We start from the raw sequence: 7982 nt of genomic DNA, 5'->3' as shown, positions 1-7982 counted from the left end.
TAAAAGCCTTTAAAAGAAATCACACAAAATATAAACTCTCCCAGTTAGACGATGCATATTTGAATACATTAATTAGGGGGGCACATGGGAAGGACGCTGTGGTCTTTAGGTTTCCTCCTCCCGGGCACGCCACCATCGCAACCCCAACATACATTTTTATGCTGCTACATACTTACTGAGGCTGATAGGGAGGGACTTTGGGTGGGGACAAAACATCAAGATCAGCTAATGGCCAGAACAGGGAGAGAAAATCACTTAAGGAGAAAGGTAACTTGTTTGGGGAGAGTTCGTGTCGAATGGTCTATTACTGGTCAACAGACATAACAGGTAATGCTTCTCAGCTAGCATGGTCTGGGGCGCTTTTGCCATTTCCTTGCAGGTGTAAGTCTGTGACAGTAGTGATATATTTTAATTGAACATTCAGTCTCCATAAAGCATTAGAAAAGTTTATTTTACCCCCATTTTATAGGTGTTTAAAATGAAGTTCAGAAAAATTAAGATTTTTCTGCATTTCATATTCCGTGATCAGCTTCCTGGGAACATTTTTTTAAAATGTTTCTCACCCAGTGGGCTCAAATGTTAATTTTCATAAAGCACAAATCGTTTTGCCTCAGCTGTTGTTCTGACATCTCATTTCAGGGTGCATCACAGTGCTATCTGTAGTACTTGTGTTTATTTGCATTTTTCCTAAGCAGAGACCACCTTTGTGCTCCATTTGCTCTTAATTGGTGAGACAACTGGGACTCAGCAATGAAAAACGTACTCAAAAGCATGGGAGATAACACAATATTCTGCTGGGGACTTTTTCAAGATTCCGGACCCAGATATTGTGTAGCAAAATGAAAGCGAGCTGGTTATTTTTGCCTTTGAACATCTCAAAATGAAAGTTATGTGTTTCACGGCAAAAGAAAGTCCACTTGGTTCATTCAGTCAGCATATAGTTGTGTCTTCTTTGGGAAAGGAATGTGTTAAAATCAAAGAGGGGAAGAAACTTACATAAAGAAAAATAATGACTTGTCATAAGTAAATTCAATTTCAAGCCCAGAAGCAACCACTGGAAAGAAGGGATGAGAACAAGTATATTAAATCCCTAAACTTAATTTTTAACAACTTTGTACTTTTAAGGTAAATTTTAATAGTCTCATTTTTTTTTTTTTAAAGATTTATTTATTTATTTAATTCCCCCCCCTCCCCTGGTTGTCTGTTCTTGGTGTCTATTTGCTGCGTCTTGTTTCTTTGTCCGCTTCTGTTGTCGTCAGCGGCAAGGGAAGTGTGGGCGGCGCCATTCCTGGGCAGGCTGCTCTTTCTTTTCACGCTGGGCGGCTCTCCTCACTCCTTGCGCGTGGGGCTCCCCTACGCGGGGGACACCCTTGCGTGGCGCGGCACTCCTTGCGCGCATCAGCGCTGCGCATGGCCAGCTCCACACGGGTCAAGGAGGCCCGGGGTTTGAACCGCGGACCTCCCATATGGTAGACGGACGCCCTAACCACTGGGCCAAAGTCCGTTTCCCTTAATAGTCTCATTTTATTGAAGCCACAGAGTGACAAAATTAGTTTTAGTTAAGTTAATGCAGTTATTAAGTTGTAGGATTAGAATTTGAAGTCAGGTTTCCTAGTTCCACATACTAGTTATTACTGTGATTATGAAAAGCTCTTAACTTGGGAGACTTAGTTCTTTCATTTTAGTAGTTTTATAATAATTTCTTTTGACTGATCAAGATTTGAGAAATATCCTGAGACTAAGGAATGTATGGTTTACTTGCTATAAATGCTAGGAAAAGAGATTCTAAAAATACCAAGTGGCAAAGCATCCCATTTAACACAATTTTTATAACATAAAAATGAAACAATTGTTATTACTTCATACTAAGTCTAATGAGGGAGACTTTTTGAAAAAATTCCAAAAAGACTAAATGCAAACTATGTTGGAGTGCACAGAATGGGAATCGAACATAGGCTGGGGACGTGAGCGGAGGCTTCTCAGAGGAAATGATATTTTAAGCTGAGCTTTGAAGAATGCATGCAAATTAACCAGAGAAAAAGAGATATGAGTGAATTGTTCCATATAGAAGGAAAAGCATGGTATACTTGAACTATTAACTATTTCTATCAGAAACAGAGCAAACAAAATACCAAGCAGTAAACTATTAGACATATTCCCATAAAAGGTTCATGGCAATGTTGTCCTCTCACAATTACCTTGTACTAGAGATCTCAACAAAACATGACAAAAAACACAAAAAAACAGAGAAAACAAAAAAGTGTAGCAGTTTGATATGGTTATGAATTCTAAAAATAGATACTGGATTATGTTTGTAATCTAATCTGTAGGCGGGCATGATAGAGTATCAAGATCCTCTGAAAAAAGTAAGAAATAAAAATAAATCTTAAAAAAATGTACATATATACATATTTTTAAGATTTATTTCTCTCCCCAAAAAAGTAAGAAAAATAAATCTTAAAAAAATGTACATATATACATATTTTTAAGATTTATTTCTCTCCCCTCCCCCCCCCCAGTTGTCTGCTCTCTGTCTGTTCGCTGTGTGTTCTTCTGTGACTGCTTCTATCCTTATCAGTGGCACCAGAAATCTGTTTCTTTTTTTAGTGTCATCTTGTTGTGCCAGTTCTCCGTGTGTGCAGTGCCATTCCTGGGCAGGCTGCACTTTCTTTCGCGCTGGGCGGCACACTCCTTGTGCGTGGGGCTCCCCTACACTGGGGACACGCCTGTGTGGCACAGCACTCCTTGCTCGCATCAGCATTGTGCATGGGCCAGCTCCACATGGATCAAGGAGGCCTGGGGTGTGAACCCTGGACCTCCCATGTGGTAGACAGACACCCTACCCACTGGGCAAATCTGCTTCCCTCTCTATATTTTTTTTAAGGATTTTTAAAATTTATATCTCTTCCCTTCCCACTCCCCCCGCCTCCACCCCCATTGTCTGCCCTCTTGTGTCCATTCGCTGTGTGTTCTGTGTCTGCTTGCATTCTCGATGGCACCGGGAATCTGTGTCTCTTGTTTGGTGTGTCATCTTGCTGCCTCAGCTCTCCATGTGTGTGGCGCCACTCCTGGGTGGGCTGCTCTTTTTTCGTGCATGGGGCTCCCCTACGTGGGGGACACCCCTGCATGGCATGGCACTCCTTGAGCACGGCAGCACTGCACATGGGTCAGCTCACCACACGGACCAGGAGGCCATGGGTTCAAACTCTGGACCTCCTATATGGTAGGTAGACACCCTATCATTTGAGACACATCCGTTTCCCAGACAGACATATTGTGTAAATTATAAAGTGGGCATTTTAATCAGTGGGGAAAGAACATACTTCAATAAGTGGTATACAATTAGTTATCTGTTTGGAAAAAATGTTCAATTATATTTTTACCTCAGACTATACAGAAACAAATTACAAATAAATTAAAGAGCTAAATATAAAAAATAAATCCACTATGTATTTTAAAAATAAGACCCCAAAATGAGAATCTGTAGAGAGGAAAACAGACACAACTACAGGAAAACGAGAAACTAAATTCAGCCAAAATTAAAAGTGACTTAAAATGCAGAATATAAATCTGATGATAAATCAGTTTTTAAAGGCATAAAACAATTAGTAAGATAAACTGACAAGCCATGAAAGAAGAAATAAAAGTGGACAACAGAACATGAAAACAACCTCAACCTCACCAGTTATTAAGGAAGTGCAATTACATTGCTTTTGCCCCTAAGTTGGTAAAGATTTAAGAGACGGATAGTACCATTGTTAACCTGGGGCTGGAGAAAATTCTTTGGTTGGGAGTATTAATTGATGTCTTTTTGGAAGGTAACTCAGCAATATTAAAAAAAATGAGAAAAATATACTCTGATCTACTGATTCCACTTCTAGAAATCTACTTATACTATGAAAATTCTCACACATATACAAAGAGTTATGTGCAGAATCACCATCCATACTGTGGGTTTGTGGTGAGGATGGAATACACTAATATTTTTAACAGTGAAAACTGGGAAAGACCTAAGTGTCCACCAGAAAGGAAATGTTGACTAAATGATCTGTCCATTCTAAGCAATGCAATGCAATTCAACCATTAAGAAGGATGAGGCAGTGCTTGCTTCGGCAGCACATATACTAAAATTGGAATGATAGAAGATTAGCATGGCCTCTGCACAAGGATGACATGCAAATTTGTGAAGTGCTCCATACTGCAAAAAAAAGAGGCAAATCCATGCGGACTAACAGAAATATCTCCAAGACACGTTGGTGAGGAAGCATGAAGTCTTTTTTTAAATTATTATTTCACGTCTTTATTTTGCATACTTTCTCCAGACAGTGCTGCCACACACACAGCACTCAGCAAAGGCTGGTTGTCAGGGGTGCTCAGCAAAGGCTGGTTGTCAGGGGCCTTTCTGCCTTTGGAAGGGTCGTTCTCTCCTCTCAACCACATTCCATTACTCCGCAAGGAGGACGGAGGCAGGTGCTGCGTGTCTGCACCTTAGCCTGGTGCGGTCCTGAGCAGGTTCACAGCGGTGGGAGGAAGGCACCACGCCCAAACCCGCCGTCGCCATGGCAACTTCATCCGCCTCCTTGGAACGCCGTTCGGAAGGGAGAGGGGCCGGTCACCCTGAAGGCGGCCCTTCCCTTGGTGGCCGGGGCCTGGTCCCTTCCCATGCCTGAGGGGTCCCGGGCGCCAGGCGGCTTCCGCTCCCCTCGGCCACACGGTGGCGGCGCAGAGCTCCGCACCTGGGAGGCTCTGGGGCGGGAGCGCTCCACTTGGGCTGGGCCTCCTGGGCCCTGTTCTCCTTTCCAGGGCAGGGCATCCAGGCCGAGAGGGTCCCAGTGCCAGAGACTAGACGTTCCCACGGCTCACTTCGGTAACTCTCGCTCGGCCTGGACTCCGCATTCTCGTCGGACGTCTCTCCGAACCCGGCTCACAGGGCTCGCCCTCCACGCAGGGACCACCGCCGCCCCGCTGCGCGCACGGGCGGAATCCGAGCAGCGCCCTAAGCCGGGCCCGCCCCTATTCGGACTCCGGCTGCGAGCCGGCCCAGACCTGGCCTCCTGGCCCGCTCCCAAAGCGCGGGCTCGAGCTCTAGGGACCTCACTCCCCGACCCTGGGGGCCTCTTCCTCTCGGGGACAGAAAGAAGTGACTGTGCCTCCCAGGCCCGAGCGACTAGACTCTAGCACCTTCCTCGAACTTCCCTTAACACCGGCGACCCCACGCCAGCCCGCGAAGCTAGGGTGCCGACAGCCCACGGTTCCCGGACCGCCAGGCTCTGGAGCCGCCGGTGGACCACGAAGTCTGATAACCTGTTACCTATCTAAATCTGTATGTTTACATGAATTGTATAAAGCGAACACAAAAGACCGGCAATCCCCTTTCATTGTACTTTCCTGTACTATCTGGGAAGCTAGTAACTATTTCCAAGGTTCCTTTAGAGTTAAGATTCCAAAGAATACTAAGTTTCCTCCAACCAGATGCATTCAGGTAAGACTGATCAGAATTGAGTTGTGTGGGAAAGAGAAGCAGGGCTTGGATTGAACCAAGGGTCTGGGGCTTTCTGATTTGGCAGGTAGCTTCCTCATAAAAGAGGCAGTGGCATCTTGGAAGCTCATGTCTGTGTAGGGACTGGGAGTCATTCTTAGCATATATGTACACTGTTCTTTCACCCCTCAGCACCTACAACTTTGTTACAATTTACAAATTATATCATTTTATACACTATGTCCAAAATTGTATATTTATTATGACTTCTTGATTTGCGTTTTAGCACCTGTAAGAAGTGGAATTACATATAAAAAATACAATAGTACTGGCATTTATAATTACCCATATGGTTACCTTTACTGGAGGGCTTTATGCCACTTAGATCCACTGTCCAGCGTCCTTTCCTTTCAGTCTGAAGACCTTCCTTTAGCATTGTTTGTAGGGTAGATCTAGTGGAAATGAACTCCCTTGGCTTTTGTTCACCTGGAATGTCTTAATCTTGCCCTCTTTGAAAGGATATAAAATTCTTGGTTGGCAATTGCTTCCTTTCAGCACTTTAAATTCTCAATTTCAGCTATTAGGCTGGTGCAAAAGTGATAGCGGTTTTGCACTGCTGAAATTTGCCATTTGATATTGGAATACATTCTTAAATAAATGTGGTCGTGTTATACATCAATTTAATGGGCATGTCTCGCTTTTTTTTGGCTAATGACTTATTACTTGCTATTTACATTTATTTTAGACTATGGAAATGATGTTAGACAAAAAGCATATTTGGATGATTTTCTTAATTGAGTTCAAAATGGGTCTTAAAGTAGCGAAGACAACTCACAACATCAACAATGTCTTTGGACAGGAACTGCTCATGAACGTACAGTGCACAGTTCAAGATTTGCAAAGGAGACCAGAGCCTTGAAGATGAGGAGTGTAGTGGCCAGCCATCAGAAGTCGACAATGACCAACTGAGAACAATCATCAAAGCCGATTCTCTTAAAACTACACGAGAAGCTGCCAAAGAGCTCAACGTTGACCATTCTACAGTCTTTCGGCATTTGAAGCAAATTGGAAAGGTGAAAAAGCTTGATAAATGGGTGCCTCATGAGCTGACTGAAAAATTAAAAAAAAAAAAGTAGCTTTGAAGTGTCATCTTCTCTTATTCTATGCAACAATGAACCATTTCTTGATTGTATTGTGACATGTGATGAAAAGTGGATTTTATACAATTGGAAACAACCAGCTCAGTGGTCAGACTGAGAAGAAGCTCTAAAGCACTTCCCAAAGCCAAACTTGCACCAAAAAAAGGTCATGGTCACTGCTGGGTGGTCTGTTGATGGTCTGATCCACTACAGCTTTCTGAATCCTAGCAAAACCATTACATCTGAGAAGTATACTCAGCAAATCAATAAGATGCACTGTAAACTGCAGCACTCGTAACTGGCATTGGTCAACAGAAAGGGTCCAATTCTCCACCACGCCCAACCACATCACACAACCATCGCTTCAAAAGTTGAAGAAATTGGGCTACAGGGTTTTGCCTCATCTGCCATATTTACCTGACGCCTCACCAACTACTACTACTCTAAGCATCTCAACAACATTTTGCAGGGAAAACTCTTCCACAACCAGTAGGAGGCAGAAAATGTTTTCCAAGAATGCATCAAATCCTGAAGCACAGATTTTTACACTACAGGAATAAGCAAATTTATTTCTCATTGGCAAAAATATGCTGATTGTAATGGTTCCTATTTTGATTAATAAAGATGTGTTTGAGCCTAGTTATGACTGTAAATTCATGGTCTGATACCGCAATTCCTTTTGTACCAACCTAATATTTAATCTTTCAGTTTCAGAACTACCATTTGATTCTTTATAGATTCCAGTTCTCTCCTCAGAAAGTTTACTCATTGTTGAAATATCACACAATGAGTTGGCTTAAACAATGGACACTGGCTCATGATTTAGGGTTAGGAAAAGTCCAAATAAAGAAATCATCAAGGCAATGTTTTCTTCCCAAAGACTGAGGCTCTGGGACTGGCTGCCAGTGAGCCTTGGTCCTGGGCTCTTCCGTCACATGACAACGCACACGGTGGCCCTTCCCTTTTCTTCTGGGTTCTGTTGACTTTCAGCTTCTTGCTTCCCTTGGCCTTCTGTCTGAATTTCATTCTAAGAAACTCCAGCAATAGGATTAAGCCCCTTCCTGACTGAGGTGGGCTACACATTAACTGAAGTAAACTTATCAGAGTCCTACTCACAGTGTATTCACATCTATAGGAATAATTACATTTAAGAATGCTTTTTTGGGTACATAGCTCCAAATCACCACAGTTGTATTAATCCTAGCTATTTTAATGCCCATGGCCAATACAAGCCCAATATGTGAATTTCTTGTGGGTCTGTTCCTCTGTTAGCTGTATCTTAGTTTGCTTTGTAAGTAATTTTTGATAGAATGTTGGACATTGTACATGAAAAACTGTAGAACCTATGGATGGAATTATTCTCT

At 42.8% G+C, this 7982-nt stretch overlaps 1 non-coding gene across 1 annotated transcript; it reads left to right on the top strand.

Moving 5' to 3' along the window:
- Positions 1-4100: 4100 nt before the first annotated feature.
- Positions 4101-4203, top strand: LOC111761223 (U6 spliceosomal RNA). The gene has a single exon (XR_002794646.1). It is a non-coding gene; the product is annotated as a U6 spliceosomal RNA (small nuclear RNA).
- Positions 4204-7982: the final 3779 nt, after the last annotated feature.

The sequence above is a fragment of the Dasypus novemcinctus genome, chromosome 12 (assembly GCF_030445035.2).
Source record: "Dasypus novemcinctus isolate mDasNov1 chromosome 12, mDasNov1.1.hap2, whole genome shotgun sequence".
Lineage (NCBI taxonomy): Eukaryota > Metazoa > Chordata > Mammalia > Cingulata > Dasypodidae > Dasypus > Dasypus novemcinctus.
The sequence above is the reverse complement of the archived record's forward strand: the minus strand, read 5'-3'. Positions and strand labels throughout refer to the sequence as shown.